The sequence below is a fragment of the Dipodomys spectabilis genome, unplaced genomic scaffold, assembly GCF_019054845.1.
Source record: "Dipodomys spectabilis isolate Male_0828 unplaced genomic scaffold, ASM1905484v1 ptg000075l, whole genome shotgun sequence".
Taxonomy (NCBI): domain Eukaryota; kingdom Metazoa; phylum Chordata; class Mammalia; order Rodentia; family Heteromyidae; genus Dipodomys; species Dipodomys spectabilis.
In genome coordinates, this window is record NW_024870752.1 from 9,019,018 (window position 1) to 9,040,423 (window position 21,406).

Here is a 21,406-nt window from a genome sequence, read left to right on the forward strand (position 1 = left end):
CAAGAGAGATAGAGAACACAAGAGAGAGACTCATTTTTAAGGAAGTAGCATATATGATTGTGGAGGTAAACATAATATTTTGCTGTATCTAGGCTATTAAGCTCCAGACTCAAAGAAATGAAGCTCATACCCAAAGACCATGTGCTGGCACAATGTATTCTTACTTAAGAGATTCTTACTTACTTACTTACTTTCTTACTGACTTCAGTCATTCAGTTAAAGCCTTCTACTGACTGGCTGTGACCCATTTTGATTATGGAGAATAATCCAGTTTCAGTGTTAATCTGGTCTGATTCTTTTTTCTCTCTGTGAAAAGAAAAATACTTTCACAGAAATATCTAGAATTTTAGTTGACCAAAGATGAAAGTAGTGTGGCCTGTCCACATCGACACAGAAAATTAACCATTGGCAATTTCAAGTTCCCTTGGGGAAAGGAAAAAACAAATTGCTTAAATAGGGATACAGATGGACCCATTGCAACAATGAGATGTACAAGTCGTTATGTTGAAAAACAAATTTTACAACTTTGGCTGGGGGAAAGGGGAGGAGATGGGAAGGGATGGGAAGGGGAAACAAAGGAGGAGGCAACAATGCTTGATAAAAAAATGTACTCATTACCTTGCCCATGTGATTGTAACCCCTCTGTCCGGTATTTTCACAATAAAAAAAGATAAGAAATACAATTTTATTTATATAAAGAAATTCAATTTTGTTTATATGACAAAATGCTTAATCAACCTTCTTGTTAGACTGGACCAATTCTCCTTTTCAATCACTAAAACAGAAATCAGTAAAAGTATTATACGTGTCTTTAGTCCTGTATCTTGACTTTGATGGAAAGACCTTTAAACACAAATACATGAGACTTATAGAATTAAGTTGCTAGTATAAGACTGTCAGATTTTTATGATACACGCTAGAAGAATCTGCATTTCTCGTAACATTTGTTTCTTAACTATCTGCCATAAAACTTCTTTATTATACAGTTCATAAAGCATTTTAACCTCCTACATTCAATTCTTAAAGTAGCCATTAAGTGCCTACAATGTACCCATTTGTAATGTTATTAATAGCAATTATGATACAACTCTATAATGGAGAAATACCAACATAAAGAACTCATACACTGTAATCTTTGTGGTGTAGGATGCTCTGTCTTTCATACTGTCAAATAATATGAAGTTTCACCTTTCCAGTTTAATTAATGAGACATTTTTTTCCTCTGACTCTACAAAGTCCACGGAAGGATGTGTAAGGAAATGCTTGCTGTCATAGCTGTTTTCCTAGAAAGGTCCTCATGTACAGTAACTGCTCACAGATCCTTGATGGAGTTTTGTGGTCAGTAAACTATGCCAAATCCAGCCTGTGGGCTGTTTCTGTACAGCCTGAGAGCTAAAATAACTTATATTTTGCATTATTACGGGGATATCAAAAGGAACTGGGGGAAGAACAAAGAAGATGGGACAGAGAACATTTGTGGCCACAGAGTTTAAAATATTTATAATCAAAACTTTTATAGAAACAGTTAATGAGTTTGCCAACCTCTAGTCGGTATGATGAAGTACAAAACTCAGAGCATCAACTTTAACAGCTTGCACACTACAAAGGCAGATGGATAGACAAAGCATATTTCAGCCTCCTTTGTCCTTCTCTTCCTCCCCTGTCATCCATACTCAGCTGTCCATCGACAACCAGCTCAAGCTCAGCTCTGGAAACCTTCATCTGGTGATCTCGGTCTACAAGACGTCTCTGGCTTAGAACTCTAGGTGGTGTTAATATTTGTTTCACACGGGAATAATATTGTTTCCTTTTATGTCCTTAATTTATCTAGGCCTGACTTCCCACATGAGTGTAAAATCCACACATAGTTTTCTTCATACCGTGTCATGTAGTCATTTGGTATCAGTATTGCAAATCTTAAGAACTTTCTGGACCCAGAAAGGTTAATGTCTTATTAAGCAATAAATGATAAGCATGATTCATGAGTGATCCTCCACATATGCTTTTTCTCCATGTAGTCCTCCCAAAATTTAGATGAAAAGTGTAATTTCTTTTACATACAAGATTGATTGATAATATTAGTCTCTTTTTAGGTAATACATGAATGATGCTTCATACTGACACATATGTTAATATACTAGATATTTATGAAGGATCGGGCCATGAGAAAGGCACAGAAGTTCCCTGCAGTCATTCAGTGAGAGATTTTAGATTCAACTTCACTGAAGTTTTAAACATTATGCCATACTGTTGGTACATTTTCTGTGTAAATAAATGTGGCCTTGATGAAGATAGTTTTATTTTTCCTATAAGATTAGATGAGAGCTAACAATACAAGAGCTAGAGCAGAGGTGGCCCTAAAAATCTAGGGGAACAAGCAGCTCGGGGAGGAAGAGTAAGAACCCCAGAGCTTATAATAAAACCACATAGGTTGAGTTGGGTGCTGGTAGTTCATGCTTAAAACTCATAAGGCTAACATCTCAGAATCAAGATTTGGAGCCAGCCCTGGCATAGAATCAGTGAGGTTTTTATACAAAACTAACCAGCAAAAAGTCAGAAGTAAAGGCAGGGTTCAAGTGATAGAGCATCAACTGTGAGTGAAAATGCCAACTCAGAGCTGGAGGTTCAAAGTTCAAGTCTCAGTCCTATGCATACATACATACATACATACATACGCACACACATTCAACTATTTACATTGATTTTGGAATTGCAATGAATAAACTTTATAATAAAGATTTGGTCAGTAGTTAACTCTTCCTTGCTAATATTCAACAAACAATCAATTCACAAATTCTATTTTCTGTTAGGAAGTCAAGTTTAACATGAGTCTTTTATGATCCTGGACTTAGCGATGATTCCTTTCATCTAACATCAAATCACAGATAATAAAAGTAAAAAGTAAATGAGTTAGAGTACTTCAAGTTAAGAATTCTATGCATCCAAGAAAGACTCAACAGAGAGGAAATGTAATCTATTAAATGTAAATTATGTATCTGAAATGGAGTTAATTTATATATGTAATTGGAGAACGCCAAAATGGCTTAACTAAAATGAACAAAAGAACAGGCATTTCTGCAAAGAAGATCTACAAATAATAAGAACATGAATATATGCTCAACGCTTCTAATATTGAGCAAAATTTAAATCGCAGTTTGATTAAAATTAAAATCATGTCCATTGGGATGGCTACTGCAAAAATTTATGATGCAAAATAGTATCAATGTTGGTAAAGACATGAGAAAGTGGCAGAGCTGTAATAAATATCAGCAAGGCAGTTTCTCAAAAGTTAAAAATAGAATTACCATAAGATCCAGTAATATTATAAACTTTTTTGAAAACAGAACCTCATAGAGGTATTTTTCCCATTCACACTTTTCGGCAGGATTATTCACTATAGCCAAAAGGTAAAACAACTCAACTATCCACTGATGGTTGAATGAATAAGCAAAATGTATCATATTATACCTTAGAATATTATTCAACCTTAAAAGAAGAGATACCACGTGCTCCAACATGGCTGAACCTTGAGGGTGTTGTGAAATAATATACCCACAAAGTTGCAAGTGTTGTAACTGCAAACAAGCTTCTATGAGGCACCTGACAGAGCAGATTCATAGAGACAGAAAGTGGAGTGATGAATGGTTCCAGGTGTCAGGGCTGGAGGGGGGGGCAGTTAGTAAATGGGTCTAGGCCTTCAGTTATGCACTATGGAAAGGGTTCTAGAGATTGACTACCCAGCAATAGTGATGTAACATATAACATGTCCTACATGTTATATGCAAGAACCTGTTCTAGAACTTTCTGCAGATACCCAAGTCAAAAGATGCTTACATCCTTATTTTAAAAAATTGGTATAGTATTTGCATTATAATCCTGCATATCCTCCACTGTACTTTCAATTGTCTTTATATCACTGATGAAACCCTAACACAATGTAATTGCTGTGTAAAGAAGTGTTGTATTAGTCAAGGAATGACATTAAAAAGAAGAGTTTGTACTTGTTCAGCACAGATACAATTTTTTCCCTCAAATAATTTTTAGCTGAAGTTCATTGATTCCAAGGTCATGAAAACCACAGATACCGCAAGGCTGAGGGCAATAACACTTCCCACCACTGAGCTGTACATTTAGCTGTGATTTATGCTAGGTATCTTTTAACCACAATTAAATTTCTTGAAATAAAGTTAGTGAGGAATTTTCGCATTTCAAATACCTTACGTGATTATATGAGGCTACAGAAACAGTGGCCACCCAATATTCTTCAGCTAGGCCAAAGGCCTAGGTTGCTACTTACATTGGTGTAAATTCTCTAAAAGGTTAATGCATACTCCAGTTATAAACGCTGTAGATTTAGCGTATCATGTCCCTAACTCTGGCAAACAATGACTTGTTCTTAGATTAGATCGTAAGCACAAAACATCTCATTTCCCAGCTCACTTCACGATTTTTAATATCTAGTATTCCCAAATAGAACACAGAAAGGATGAAGAAACTCACCTTCGTATTACTATAGAGAATATCTTGCATAGATAGAATAGACAGTGGTGGCTCATGTCTGTAATCCCAACTACTCAAGAGGTCTAGATGCACTTTAGTAAATGTGGAAGAGATAGGCCTGTCTAAAAATGGTTGCTAACAGTGGACTCATAAGGCTATATAGCTGAAGGAACCAGGGGTATGGAAAGGTGAGCCTGGTCTTTCAATATAAACTAGCATGAGCATGAGCTTTGGTGATGAGAAGTGAGAGTTTGGAAAATTATATGACTCTTCCTAGATAATGTGCTTTATCTATAAAAATTAGCTACTAATATTTAAGTCATGTTTTTGTGAAGGTGAAATGAGATAATTTTAAATGTCTCTCACCAAGGAAAGACAACAGGAGACAAACAATAGGAGACAGAAATGTTCATTCCTTTAATACTTTAGACCTTTGAGATGACTGAGATTCATTTTGCTAATTTTCAATTCTGATTGCAGTCAACAAAAGACATGTTGGTTAGCCTTCAATCCTTTAATTCATTTATCCAACAATTAAGGCAACAATGCTCAATAGGAAATATACTCATTACCTTGCTCATGTAACTGTAACCCCTCTGTACAGCATTTTTACAATAAAAAACATACAATAAATAAATAAATAAGAACTATGAATGTAAAAAAATTCTTGATATCCCTCTTTTCAGGCAATATTCTCTTACCATTAAAAGAACGATTATTCTCTCAGAGGGAAAAAAATGTATTTCTTAACAAAAAGTACAAGTAATATAGAGATTCTGTGTGAATGATCTACAGTGGACTCCACACTTGTTAATTAATTGTCTCCTGAACAAAGATGGCAGAGAGTTCAGTGTGTAGAATCTTCTATGGTGATACTTGTCCTTCACCTTTAACTCAATGTCTCATTAAACAGTTTCCACTTAAGATGATCAGATTCTCTTTGTTCAAGTAGAAGCATTTTCCTTTGTTGTAGCACCCTACTTTGCCAAAAGTTTTTCCACATGCAGACTGTCTTTGTTAAAATTATTGCAGAGTTCAGCAATTACCTTGTCACATCTGTTTGATCGGATTCTCTACAAATAACCTTGGATGTGACTGGTGTTAGATAAAAGACCTGGTCGTCTGTGCTAGTATAAGGTATAGTGTAAGATATGGAAAGACAGAATTGGAGAACAAAACAAAACAATAAGAAGGCATGCCATTAGCCCTGTTTGTCCCTAAATAGCTATATTAGAACACAGACTAGAAAATAAACATTGTTAGCCAAAATGAGAAGGGAAAATAAACGTCACGTGAACTATTTGCATTATGACATGAAAGATAAGTGGATGCTCACCAGTTAGAAAAAAAAATTAGAGTTTGGTATTTGGTCAAAAACAACAGCTTGGGGATAAAAAGGTTTACTAGTTGAAAACAGCATCTGCAGCTGCCCAAACCCAGCAGGCAGCTCACCCTAGCTGGATCACACAGCATGAGGAAAGGAGAGGCACCCAGCCATGGAGGCTGTGTTGATGAGTTTGACTTTTTCAAAAGGTTATGTGGAGCTATTAAATAATTTTGGCAAAAAAGTCACATTTTCATATTTGTTCTTTTAAAGATTCTCTGAATACAGCAGGTGAGATGGGTTGGAAAAGTCCAGGCTGTTAACTGGTTACAGTAAACACGAATGCAAATAACTCCGGACTTACAAACTTGACATGTAGGTATTTTATAGCATTGTAGTGTATTAAGTACCTTACTTAATCCCTATTGACCTGCTGGTAGTGGGAGCCAACCTGTTGTTTGACTCAGAAAATCTGAATCAATAGGCTGGAGAGACAGAGACAATGATGGGACAGACAGAAAGAAACACCAACAAAACTGAACACTCCATGTATTCAATCATTTTGTAATTCAGTCAGGGAAATGATGAGATTCTGGGTTTCATTTTCAACAATCTCAGACCTTTTGAGGCTCCTTTTGGAGTTTGAGCTTGTGAGTCATTTACATCCTAGATCTGGGAATGTACTTTCTGAGTTTAACTCTTTTCTTTTTCACAATTGCCGAGAGACATTAAACACAGACAACCATTTTCATTCCTCATTCGTTTTACAGAAATATGTAAAAGTATCAAATTTCCCAGATCTTTGTCTCTTTAAAGGTGTTTGATTAAAAGTGCCCAATGGTAATGTTTTTCATATTTCTGCTGCTACATCTCACCATGTACTATCCATCCGTGTTCTCTTTATAGCTGGGAAAAGAGGAATTGATATCTCTAAAGCTAACAAGTTTGCAGGGTCAATTCTTGAAGCTCGAAACCAATTCAGAAAATGTTTCCTTAAGATACTGTTCTTTCAGAACCACTCATGGTACCAAAACCTGGATTAGTCACAGTTCGGTAGACAAAACCAATATAATTTCTCCATCTGATACTAAGGAAAGGATATTTTTTAAGGGTCTGTATGATTTAATCATCTGATTTAAAGAGTGCCAGTCCCAGTTTTACTGGGTGGAGATTTGAGGGCAGAAATGCTGCCATTGGAGAGGGAAGCCTGAAGCACAGGAAACCCAAGAATGAGCTAAAGTAACAGTAAATCCAGAGAAAAGTGTGAGAATGGAGAAGAAATGACAGCATCGAAATCTACACAAAGATCGGTACCAACTTTAAATGGTGAAGGGTGCAGCACCAGTTACTCAGAGGGACATATCTAAACACCTTGCTTTTTGGCAGCGAGAATTTGCTGGTAGTTGTGAGTTTTAAGTAGTCTAAGGAAGTTCATCTAATTACCAGCAGAAGGTAAATCTTCAAAATTCTTTGTACCTAGCAGTGTGATCACTGGTGAATGATCTTATTGTCTGAGACTAATTACTACTGTCTTTTAAATAGATGTACACCTAATGCCTGAGTTGTTTTGTCACCGCATCTAATTCTCTGATAGCAGGTCGTTTTTCTTTCCTGATTAAGTTACTTATGAAAGCCTTTATCCATCACTGAATGTGGTTAACCTTTCAGAAGTTCAATCTTAATGTTTATAGTACACTTACAGTACTATTGGAAAGCCATTTAAGGATGAGTTATAATCAAAAGGGTTCATGGAAGCTGGCTGCAGTAGCTTATATCTGCAGTAACCCTACTCTGGAGGCAGGGATTGGGAGGATCACAGTGTGAGACCAACCCAAGCAAAAAGTTCACAAAACCTGATCTCATCCAATAAATAGCTGGGTTCAGCTTTTGTCATTCCCGCTACTCAGGAAGCATAAATAGATGGATCATGATCCAGGCAGGCCTACAAGAGAGAGAGAGACAGAGACAGGGAGACAGAGAGGGAGAGAAGAGAGAGAGAACATCTTAAAAAATAATAAAAGCAAAACAAGCTGTAGATGTGACTAAAGTGGTAGAGTACCCGCTTAGCAAGGGAGAGGCCCTGAGTGCAGACCTCACTATCATAAAAATGTAAATATACTTTTTACATACACATGCACGCACCTATATTATATAAAGACAGACACACATGCCTCATAAATGAACAAATGTTTCAGAATTGGTTTGAAATTGTCAGGGAGATAATTACAGTATTATGACAAGAAAGATAAGAAACTAAATAAGATAGTGACCATGGGAAAAGAAAGAAGAGGACAGATGGAAAAGGCATTACAACACACAAACATGACACAATTACTTGGCTTGAGTGGGCAGATAGTTATCATTCCAAGAAACAACAACAACAACAATGATAAAACATGAAGCAGCAAGTCTCAATTCAAAATTGCTAAACTTTTGTACCAACAAAATGCTCAAAAAATCTTTAAGCTATAAAATAGTCACAGCATGCAGATCAAGAAGAGAATTTCAAGTTAACAATTCTGAAAGAGCCAGGACCTGGTGGCTCATGCCTGTAATCCTAGCTAGTCAGGAGGCTAAGAGCTGAGGTGGTTCAAAGTCCGCCCAGGCATGAAAGTCTATGAAGCTCTTATCTCAAATTAACCATCAGAAACCAGAAGTGGCACTGTATCTCAAAATGGTAGCATACTAGGCTGGAGCGAAAAATCTCAGGGACATCACTCAGGAAAAAAAAATCTGAAACATGTTCAGCAAAAAAAAAACTGAATATGAAAATAATATGCCTTAGTAAAAGAGACTAGAACATTAAGTAAAAGAAGAAGCAGTTTAAAAACATTTTAAGTCTTTCTGTTTCCTAACAAATAGGGCAATGTCATTCTAATGGAGGCATAGAATTCCATTGTGTATAAATACTACATTTTCTTGATCCATTCATCTACGAGGGGCATCTGGGTTGGTTCCACATCTTAGCTATGGCAAATAATGCTGCAATAAACATAGTCGTGCTGGTAGTGTGGTCTTGTTTGTGATCATTTGGGTAAATGCCCAAAAGTGGGATTGCTGGGTCATAGGGGAGCTCTATGTGGAGTCTTTTGAGGAACCTCCATACTGCTTTCCAAAGTGGTTGAACAAGTTTCCACTCCCACCAACAATGCAGTAGGGTTCCCTTCTGGCCACATCCCCTCCAGCATCTGTTGTTATTAGAGTTCTTGGTTATAGCCATTCTAACTGGGATGAGGTGGAATCTCAATGTTGTTTTGATTTGCATTTCTTTTATAACTAGGGAGGTTGAGCATTTCTTCATGTGTCTATTGGCCAACCTTCTTTCCTCTTCAGAGAAGTTTCTTGTAGTTATGAGAAGAGAAATCTCACTTAGTCTTATGTTATATCTCCCTAGCTACAACTTAAATCACCTAGAGCTCAACCCATCTCTTTATTTTCTCTTAGTCATGAGTCATCCATTTGAACATCCATTCAATGGATATCTTTTCCCAACCACTCCCTCAGAACTACTCTGAAATCTCAGGAACTATTGGAGAAAAGCCAACTGATAATTGCCAATGTATCTTATTTTTTGTATTCGTGTTTTGGTTGCACAACACTCATTTATTTAAAAACTTTTCCTTTTCTGGTTTATGAAAAACAATATTTGAAGATTCCTAAACTTTGAGGGAAGAGAAACTTCTTAATCTCCATCTTCACTTCTCCTTCCTCTGCTTCTGTATTCTCCATGTCTATTTTGTCAACTCTTCTCTTACCCATCTCTTGTTTATAAGTTACCCTCAAGCAATTTCTCCTGGGTATGTCAATTCTCTTCCTGTCCCTCAGTTCTTCCGCACCATCTCTGAACAATTTGATAAACCATCCACTGGAAAGTAATAGACCACATACACCAGACAGCCAGAACTCTCCATCTGCCTTCCAATGGCTCAAAATCTGAGAATTATTCTTGCTTCGCCCATCTCCCACTTGTCATAACAAAGGACATATCTTGCCATGTATTTTCAGCCATGTTGGCATTTCTTTTAAATTCTCCTGTTTTTTTTCTAACTCTCCCGCAATCTCTCTCACTTCCCTCATTTCACATCCAAGTCTGCTTTGTAACTAATTAGCTCCTGTCGCCATTCCTTTCTCAATCCAAGTGTTATTTCCCCTTGAATCTACCATATGTCAGGAACTGTGCTCAATACTAGAAATGCAAAAATGAATAAGGTAATATATTAAACATAGAACACATCCTATATATATACATGCATGTATGTGTTGAATGAATGTAGGAAATGGAAAGTAAAATAAGTAAATGCAGAACATGTGAACAAAATAGAAAAGAATGCATGGACTGGGAAGGTGGCTCAGAGGTAGAGCGCTTGCCTTGCATGCATGAGGCCCTGGGTTCGATTCCTCAGCACCACATAAGCAGGAAAAAAAGCCAGAAGTGGTGCTGTGGCTCAAGTGGTAGAGCACTAGCCTTGAGCTGAAGAGGTGAGGGACAGCGCCCAGGCCCAGAGTTCAGGCCCCACGACTGGACACTCCCCCCCCAAAATAAAGAACAGAATGCAGAGTAGAAGAATATAGTGGGTTCTTGTGAGGAAGCCAGGATAAGGAAGGGTTGTCTAAGTGAAATCATCCTAGAGGAGATGTTCACCAGGTAGACAGGATGGAAAAATAACTCCACCCTAGATGAGTGGCCTGTACATAGACCATAGAATCGTGGTGGCCGTGTTTCTACTTGGTTGGTACTCCAAGGGCTGTGACACAAAGGGCAAAGTCAAGATCACAATAGAAGGAGCAGAGAAGGAGCAAATAATAAAGCCAAAAAATGAAACGATCAGAGGAAAACTGATGGGAAGGTTTGTATTCAAATGATTCCTCAATAAAACAACACAAAAAATAAATGGAAATGGCCATATAAGAAGGGTCAGGACAGAAGACCAGAGATGTCACTTGTAGATTACTTCTGCAGTTTTCCAAGAAGAGGATGAATAGCAATTCAATCATAGCAGAAATGGTAAATAAAATAAAACAGAAGATAGGAATATCTAGTCTGAGTGTTTGTGTTCCTTCCAAAGTGATAAGTTCAAAGGTAACATCCCTAGTAATCATATTGATGGGTTACGCTGTGGGAAGAGACTAGGTCTTGAGGGTGGAAACTTCATGAAAGAAATCAGTAGTCTTATTAACAAGAACTCCTCCAAGAACTGTCTTGCCCTTTCCACTAAGTGAGACACAGAGACAGAGCTCTCCATAAATCAGAACACAGTGAGTCACCGGACATTAAATCTGCCAGCAACTTAATCTTGGACTTTCAGATATCAGAACTGTAGAACATAAATTTCTGTTGTTTATAAGCTAGCCAGTTTGGTGCATTTTGTTATAAAAGTCTGAATTAACTAAGAATAAGAACTATTAAATAGGCAAACATTAAAGAAACATAGTATCTTCGTGTCTGGGGTAGAAAGTCATACTTTCTAAAATCCAATGTATAGTCTACAAAATTAAGAAGATGGACAAAAGGGATGGGTAGGGAAACAACAGGGGAAATGTTGAAAGGAGTGACATTGATCCAGATATAATGTATTCATAACCAGCTCTGTTAAATGGCAACTCCTTTGTACAACTACTTGAAGATAATCTTTAAGAAAGAAAATGAAAACTTTTATAATTCACTAGTATAATTGGGGCGGTGCATGTGTGCAAGTGTGTATTTATGAGTGTATGTATGTGCTAGACCTGTGGATTGACCTCAAGGATTAGACACTGTCTGAGATAGTTTGCTCAAGGCTGATGGCCTACCATTTGAGTTACACCTCCACTTTGGGTTTTTTGCAGGTTAATTGGAGATAAGACTCTCACAAATTTCTTGCCCAAGCTGGTTTCAAACCTCAAGCCTCAGATATCTGCCTCCTGAGTTGCTAGTGTTACAGGCCCGAGCCACACACACTCAGCAATAGCTGTTTTCGTTAACAATAGTTCAAAACAATGAGCTAATGAACATACCATATTCTTGTTTATCACACCAATGCCTCACCTTTCTAAAAATATTTATCGTGTATTATTTCATATATTTTTCTTCTCACTATCAAAATTACCAGAGTCATATCTTTTTGCATTAATTCTTAAATCAAGTCCAATCTGTGCTTTTTCTCATCATATGTGATGAGTTAACAGCCAGAGTAATTGAAATGTGGGGTTCTTGGCTGCTGATCGGGCAAGGCCAAACCTTGGGATCTAACAGGAGGTGTCAATGATTCATTCACAAAACATAGAATTGTAAGATGAGTAGCTAAGTATCCAGTAAGAAAGGGACAATTGTCATGACTGACTGTGGGAAGTTTGCCTTTGGCTGGGATGAGCTGCCAATCAGCGGCCTACCATGGACTGCTGCGCTCCATGAAAACTGATGCTTCCATATCAACATGTATGATCTATTGAGGCAGAAATGATAGAAACCTGTGAATTACAAACTTCCTCCCCTTGGCATCATAGAATCCATATAGTGGAAAAGTAGGCGAATCCTCCAGCTCAGATAGTTCTATAATCGTCCATGTTAGTGACAGACATCGTACCCTTGAATAAGTGTGTCAGTGTTCCATTACTGTAACAAAATACCTAAGACCTGTTGTGCCTCATGATTTCAGATTTTAGCCCTTGACTGGCTGGCTTCATTGCTTTTAGGCTGATATAAGGCAAAATATCTTGGTATCCATGGGAATGGGTGGTAGAGATTGCTTGTATCAAAGTAGCCAGGGAGTTGAGAGAGATGGAGGGAGAAGGAGAGAGAAAGAGAAAAGGAGATGAGGAAAGGAAGGAGGGTTACTAGGCTCCCATAATTCCCTTCAAAGCCACAACAATAATCATCTACTTCCAACAAGACCTACTAAATTTTCTTTCCACAACCTCTCAGCAGCGCCCCCTGCTGGGTGTGGTGTGACCCTGGGGAGGAAATTACAGATATGAACAAAAACAGGGGGCTGGTTGAAGGAAAGTTACATGCCCTTGATCCACACACATTGCACAGTTTAGAGGTGATGTCCATTCCTTCAAAATTTGTGTGAGAGATCATAAGCAAACAGATGCTTAGAGATATTCATTAATACTGCATCCAGGGGCTGTTATCCAATTCCTATGTTCATTGAGTCACCTAAAATCAACATTTTCTACACAAAACGCTTTCGTTTTTGCTGGTATTTTTATTAAAACATCCACAGCTTAATAGCTTTTGACACAGAAGGAAATCTGCCTTTCCATCACTTCTACTCCCATGAAAAATAATGTTTATACATTGTTAACATTTCACTTCACTGTTAAAATAGCTTCCACTTCAGTTGCTGTCAGCCATGAGTCTAGAGGGTAAAATGGAATACTCACGAGTTGTTATAATATTTCTTGTCATGTCTACAACCTCCCACCACAATGCAAACCCAGAAAATTGATGATTATTCCATATGGTCAGAGACAAGTCATGCAAATCAGACTAAATAATACACTTGCACATTATGTGGTGTTCCAACTATTTAGAGTACCTTCCGGATATCTTATTGTCTATATTTTTATACTTGCACTTTTTAACCTGTGCTTTCTAGAGACTTACTTTTGCAGTTATTTTTTTGGGGGGGAGGAGGGGAAGTCCGGGGCCTAAACTCTGGGCCTGGGCGCTGTCCCTCAGCTCTTCAGCTCAAGGCTAGCACTCTACCACTTGAGCCACAGCGCCACTTCTGGCTTTTTTCTTTTTGTTTATGTGGTGCTGAGGAATCGAACCCAGGGCCTCAGGCATGCAAGGCAAGTGCTCTACCACTGAGCCACCTTCCCAGCCCCATTGTTACAGTTATTTTTATGAGAACTATTTCTAGTTAGTGTTAATTTGCATATATATATGCACATTTATTTAATCAATATTATACATCTTTTAGACTCAGACTACTCGTTGAGAAGGAGTAAGATTTTTTTTATTGTGAAAATACTGTATAAAGGGGTTACAATTACATGGGCAAGATAGTGAATACATTTCTTATCAAGCATTGTAGCCTCCTCTTTTGTTTACCTTTCCCATCCCTTCCCATCCTCCCTCCCCCCCACCTATTCCTCCCCCCGCCAAGTTGTAAAGTTCATTTTTGACATGACAACTTGTACTTCTCATTGTTGCAACAGGTCCACCTGTATCCTTATTTAAACGACTTGTTTTTCCCCTTCCCCTCCACAAATTATACCGACATCAAATACAGTGAAAGCATGAGTTATACTGTGGGGGAGAGACATACAAAGCAACAAAGAAATAATCTTATAATTGCGTTAGAAACAAACGCATGAAAGAAAAAAAAAACATTTAAATACATATCTTAGGGTTCATTTTCCTAACATCACCTTATCTGACCTTTTACGCTTGACTCATACATATACTAGATATTGCAAATAAGGGAAATCATGGGATCTATGTTTCTTAGGGCTTGGCTTACTTCACTTAATATAATTTTTTTCCAAGTCTTTCCATTTCCTAAAAAATGGGGCAATGTCATTCTGATGGAGACATAGAATTCCATTGTGTATATATACCACATTTTCTTGATCCATTCATCTACTGAGGGGCATCTGGGTTGGTTCCAGATCTTAGCTATGGTAAATAATGCTGCAATAAACATTGTTGTGCTGGTAGCTTTAGTGTGGTCTTGTTTGTAAACATTTGGGTAAATGCCCAAAAGTGGGACTGCTGGGTCATAGGGGAGCTCTATGTGGAGTCTTTTGAGGAACCTCCATACTACTTTCCAAAGTGGTTGAACAAGTATACACTCCCACCAACAATGAAGTAAGGTTCCCTTCTGTCCACATCCCCTTCAGCATCTGTTGTTATTAGAGTTCTTGATTTTTGCCATTCTAACTGGGGTGAGGTGGTATCTCAATGCTGTTTTGATTTGCATTTCTTTTATGGCTAGGGAGGTTGAGCATTACTTCATGTGTCTATTGGCCATCCTTCTTTCTTCTTCAGAGAAGTTTCTCTTTAAGTCATCAGCCCACTTATTTATTGGGCAGTTGTTTCTTTGGAGATTTGTTGTTGGGGGATTTAATTTTTTGAGTTCCAAGTATATTTTAGATATGAGACCCTTGTCCGTTGTATGGCTAGTGAAGATCTTCTCCCAATCCATGGGCTTTCTATTGATCTTGCTAGCTATGTCCTTTGCCATGCAGAAGCTCTGCAACTTCATGCAATCCCATGATTGTTTGATTTCTTTGATTTGTTGTGTTTCCGGGTCTCTATTAAGAAAGTTTCGGGGGCTGGGAAGGTGGCTCAGTGGTAGAGCGCTTGCCTTGCATGCCTGAGGCCCTGGGTTCGATTCTTTAGCACCACATAAGCAAAAAGAAAAAAGCCAGAAGTGGCGCTGTGGCTCAAGTGGTAGAGCTCTAGCCTTGAGCTGAAGAGCTGAGGGACAGCGCCCAGGCCCAGAGTTCAGGCCCCACGACCGGACACAAAAAAAAAAAAAAAAAAAGAAAGGAAGTTTCGGCCTGGGCCAAGGAGACCTAGGATTTCTCCTATTCCATCCTGTAATGTTTTCAGAGTGTCTGCTTTGACTCCGAGGTCTTTGATCCATTTGGAGTTGATTCTGGTGCAGGGTGATATATAAGGATCTAGCTTTAGTTTTCTACAAGTAGTTAACCAGTTTTGCCAGCACCATTTACTGAAGAGGCTGTCTTTCTTCCATTCTATTCTTTTAGCTCCCTTATCAAAGATTAGATGGCTATAGGTCTGTAGGTTCATTTCTGGGTTTTCAATTCTATTCCATTGGTCCTGAGGTCTGTTCTTGTGCCAGTACCAAGCTGTTTTGATTACTATGGCTTTATAGTAGAGTTTGAAATTTGGTATTGATATTCCTCCAGCAGTGTTCTTTCCGCTGAGGAGCGTTTTTGCGATTCAGAGTCTTTTATTGTTCCATATGAATTTTTGGATTGTCTCTTCTATTTCCTTGAAGAATGAGGGTGGAATTTTGATAGGTATCACATTAAATTTGTAGATAACCTTGGGAAGTATTGCCATTTTCACAATGATAATCTTTCCAATCCAGGAGCATGGGAGTTTTTCCCATTTTCTAAGTTCTGTGTTGATTTCCTTTTTCAAGATTTTAAAGTTTTCATCATAGAGGTCCTTCACTTCTTTGGTTAAGTTAATTCCTAGGTATTTTATTTTTTGTGGGGCTATTACAAATGGAATTGCTTTCCTAATTTCAGCCCCACTTTTCTCATTGTTGGCATACTGAAAAGCCATTGATTTTTGAGGGTTAATTTTATACCCTGCTACTTTGCCAAAGTTTTGAATCAGCTTGAGTAATTTGGGAGTGGAGTCTATGGGATTCTTTAACTACAAGATCATGTCATCTGCAAAGAGGGAGAGTTTTATTTCTTCTTTCCCTATTTGGATCCCCTTTATGTCTGCATCTTGTCTTATTGCTGTAGCTAGACATTCTAATACTAGGTTGAAGAGAAGTGGAGAGAGGGGACATCCTTGTCTTGTTCCTGAGTTACTAGGAAATGGCTTTAGTTTTTCACCATTAAGTATAATGCTGGCTATAGGTTTGTCATATACAGCCTTTATTGTATTGAGGAATGTTCCATGGATTCCTATTTTTTCCAAAACCTTCATCATAAAGGGGTGTTGGATCTTGTCAAATCCTTTTTCTGCATCTATTGAGATAACCATGTGGTTCTTATCAGAAGGAGTAAGTTTTGTATGTAGTGATCATTATAAGGCACAAAGTTGGGTTTAGAGTGGTTGTAAAGTGTGTGATGGTGACAATAAAAAAATATCATCTAAGTATGATATACGCTTGTAGACCTAGATATTCTATTTGAGTCCAGGAGTCTAAGGCTAGCATGGACCACATAATAAGACCACATCTTTAAAAGAAGAAAGAAGGAAAAGAAAGAAAAAAACAGGCATTTGTTCTCAGTCACTGATTTCTGTTATACAACTCTGGAAACACTGATTCTCCAGAGTGACAGTAGATGTCCAAGTTGATGGAATGACTTTGGACCAGGAGGTCCAGCTAGCTTCAGAACAGGGACTAGTCACCAGGAAGAACAAAGCTAAATGTGAAGAATGTGACTCTCAGTTCAGAACCCAACCTCCCGGGAAAGGATATGGTGGCACCTGAAGGCTGGCACCCACAGGAGGTACTGAAGCTCTTTATCCCTTCATCCCTTCCCACTGGTCTTTCTCCTGCTCCATTTGGCTAGCTATATCCTAAGCAACAATAAGTGGGGGACACATAAAGAAAGTGTTCCCATGAGTTCTGCAAGCTGCTCTAGAAAATGAACTGAAAGTGAGGAAAGGCACAGGCTAAAACCAGATGACTATGATTGACATCTGAAGTAGGGGATAGCCATGTGGAACGGAGCCCTTAGCCTGTGGGATCAGACTGTAATTCCAGGTAGACAGTGTGAAAATTGAATCCAGTGATGGGACAATAGATGATCTCCAATGGAGCATTGTTGATGTGTGACGGACATATATAGAGAGAGACAGAGACAGAGAGAGACAGAGATCAGAGACAGAGACAGAGAGACAGACAGAGACAGAGAGACAGACAGAGACAGAGAGGCAGAGAGACACAGAGAGAGAGAGACACACACAGAGAGAGAATCAGAGCTTTCTGTGTGGAAATGTTGAATGTGACAGCCAAGAGAAAAAAGAACTGTTTGTCTTATTCTCCAGACCAACAACCTCAAATATGCAAATAAATTGTGTACTAATGCTATCTGAAACTACTAAAGGATGGCATGCCCAAATATGACTCACATTCCGTTAATAGAAGGTAAGAATATCCCTAGTATGTGTTCGCCCCAAATTGTCTCTATGAATGAACATTAAAACTGAATGAAACTCTTGGGGGGAAAAAATCCAAATGAAAAGTGAGAAATCTTGTCAGCCATCTGGAATTTTCACACACAATGCCAAACATCCAGATACTTGTTAAAATCTGGATGAGCATTAGCTGTCATATTGTTGCAGCATGAGTTATTTTTTCAACATTCAGATGTTTCTAGTAAATGTTTACTCCCAGTGACTTAAATTTCCCTAGGATCTCATCTCATCACTAATATGAAGCTTTGAATTTCAGTGTCAATATTTTGAACAAGAATCTATGATTAATGAATTCAGTAGAAGCACAATTGCGAGTGCCAATTCAGTTGTCAGAACACAATTTCAGCTGAAATTTCCATGCCTCAGCTGAAGATTGGGTTTAACTTTTGTTAAAACTTAGGAGTATACCTTAGTCTTTTTTTTTCATGGTGCTATTTTTTTTATTGTGAAAATACCGGTACAGAGGGGTTACAATTACATGGGCAAGGTAATGAGTACATTTCTTATCAAGCATTGTAGCCTCCTCCTTTGTTTCCCCTTCTCATCCCTTCCCATCTCTTCCCCCCGCCCCGCCCCCGCCCCGCCCCCGCCCTGCACTCTCCTATCTTTTTTTCTAGTTTTTGCTTCTGAATAGGAAAAAAAAATGACGAGAGGCATGATTCAGATAGTAGACTCTTACCTGGCAAATGTAAAACTTAATACTTGCTTAAATCTGGGTGAGAGTTAGCTGTCAAAAACTACAGATAGACAACTATCTTGGTTTCCCTTATCCGTAGAAAAAACTCTAAGGAATCACTCAACAAATATGTATAGAATGTTGTTCACAAAGATCTTCAACACTAAGAAAATACTCTTTGTTCAATGAATAAAGTTTCTAACAAATCATGTACTGAATATATGCGATTTGTTATTGTAATTTACCTATTGCTAGCAACATTTACTACATACTAGTCCAAGAGATGAAGAGTAAATTATTCTCTCAAACAGAACACTATAATGTTCAGATTGCTGCATAAGATATTTAAACCAAACTATGTGTTTCTCACTGGTGTTTCTCACTGATTAGATATTATTGTATTTTTCTCAAATGTCCAGAACAAGAAAAAACTATGTTTCCAATTTGAATATGACCTGATATAACTTGAAATGTATGACTCTATAAACATTGTGTTTGGATTCCTTATTTTTGAAAAGTGTATTGCATTTTAGTACAGTTGAAAATAAACCTGATGCTCTTCAAGACATTTGTAACAACACCCATGTGTACGAGCATGCCTAGATCTGCACTGGTTGATACAATGCCACTAGCCGTATGTAGAAATCAGTTGCATGAAACTGTGCTGTTGTATCTAATTGAATTCTTCATTTATGTAAAATAAATTTAAAATCTGGATCATTTTAAATTAGTTTTCTAAGAAGCACAATATCATGATAAGACTTTTACTTTAAAGTTGTGTGCCACAGATATTATTGCTTTGTGGAATATAAGTGAAGTACACATTGTTCCCTAGAAAAACATCCATCAACAGACTGACTCCGTTGGATTATATTTTTTTACATACCATTTATCTAAGAATACCTTCCATTCCAATAGCAGTCACTATGATATCTATATAAACTATCTTTGGTAATATAACTGAATATTCATATTGTTATAATTAAGAAAGTTTTCTATAATACATATGTAGAACCTTTTATTTGAAACACTACACACTAATGACAGACACAGACACACATTTCAACTAGATCATTCCAGAGAAGGACTCTAAGAAAGGTATGTTGAAGTTTCTTCATGAAGTACAATCACAAATTCATGCAGTAAAAAAAACTGATCAAGAAAATGTGATATACATATATATGAATTCTATGCTTCCATAAGAAAGAATGACACCACCCCATTTGTAAGGAAATGGAAAGACTTGGGAAAACAACCACCTTAAGTGAAGTAAGCCAGACCCAAAGAAACATAGGTCTCATGGTTTCCCTTATGCAATAAATAGTATATGTGAAGGATAATCTAAGCCGAATAGCTTAATAGCTATGTACATATGACCTTATAAGATGATGCTAAGCAAAATGAACTCCAAGGCATGGACACAAGAGGTTTTTCTTTGATGTTATTGTGTTTAATGTGCTATGTGATTTCTTGTTTGTTTTATATGTTCTTCTCCCTCTGGTATATCCCCTGCTGTCATTGTACTTGATTTTGATACCCTGGTATTGTATATATGGTTATCTGAATTAGGGATGGGAAGGGGAACAACAGAATGGTGAGACAAAGGACAAGGGGAAACCAATGCAACGGCGATATACACAAGACAATATGTTGAAAATGATCTGTACAACTTGGGGGCAAATGAGGGTAAGGGAAAGTAGGAGAAAAGTGAGGGAAAGGGTAACAAGTTGGACAAGAAATGCACTTACTACCTTGCTCATGTAACTGCAACCCCTCTGTACATCACCTTGACAATAAAAAAGTTATAAAAAATTTAAAATGCAACAAATTTCAAATGAAAAATGAAAATCTGTACTTCTTGTGAACTGATTCAGCAGTGATACTAGACATTATGTTGGAAATGAACTATACAACTTGGGGAGGAGAGAGGTCAGGAGGGAAAATCTGGAAGAAAATGAAGGAAGGGGTAAAACGGATCAAAAGGAAATGTACTCACTACCTCACTTATGAAACTATAACCCCTCTGTACATCACCTTTACAATAAGAATGTTTTTAAATAGAAAAGAAAATTGAAGATTTGAAAATATCTCTTGGCCTATTATAAAATGTCTTTAAAGATAATTAAGCATTCAACTAGTTTCAGCAATTGCAGAATGGGTTTCATAAGACAGTAAAACAAATGGACAAATGAATCATTTCAAATCTCTGCAGGGCAAGGAATGTAACTTAGTGGTAGAGTGCTAGCCTAGCATGCTTGAGGTCCTGGGTCCAATTCCTTGGTACCCAATGAACACAAAATAAATAAAAATTATTTAAAAATATAATCAGAAGTCAGGCGCTGGTGGCTCATGACTGTAATCCTAGCTACTCAGGAGGCTGAGATCTGAGAATCACGGTTCAAAGCCAGCCGGGGCAGGAAAGTCCGTGAGACTCCTATTCCAATAAACCACTAGAAAACTGGAAGTGGTGCTGTGGCTAAGGCAGCAGAGCTCTCACCTTGAGCCGAAGAGCCCAAGCCCAGAGTTCAAGCCCCAAGACTAACCCCCCCCCAAAAAAAATCAGAAAAAAATGTCAAGAAATTTCCAACAGTGTTAATTAGTAGTTCTGAATTCTAATGTTGATCAATCATAAAATATCTTGGCTTCTTCCATTCTTCTGATGGAGAGATAGTAAAAGAAGTTATCCTACAGTACTATTTCTTAACTTTTAGGAAAACAAAAGCAAAATATCAATACAAGTATTTTAAAAACCCATGGAGATTGTTCCTTTGGCTCTCTATGCTTCTCAAGACAACAGTTTAACTTCTGATTCTAATTTGGGCAGGTGGAAGACAACTAATGAGACTTTGAAATATATTGTGGAACTGGACAAAGATCCTAGGACATGGTATGTATTTTATCTTCATTTAAAATAGCAAAAGTGGGAAACTGTCAGTAAATAACTACCTGTAACAGTAAATAAGAGGCAAGCTTGCTGAAAATCAATAGTACCAAACCAACCCAAGACAGATGATAAGCCTGAATGAAACTTGAGGTTTTCATTTTATCAATGAAAGAATTT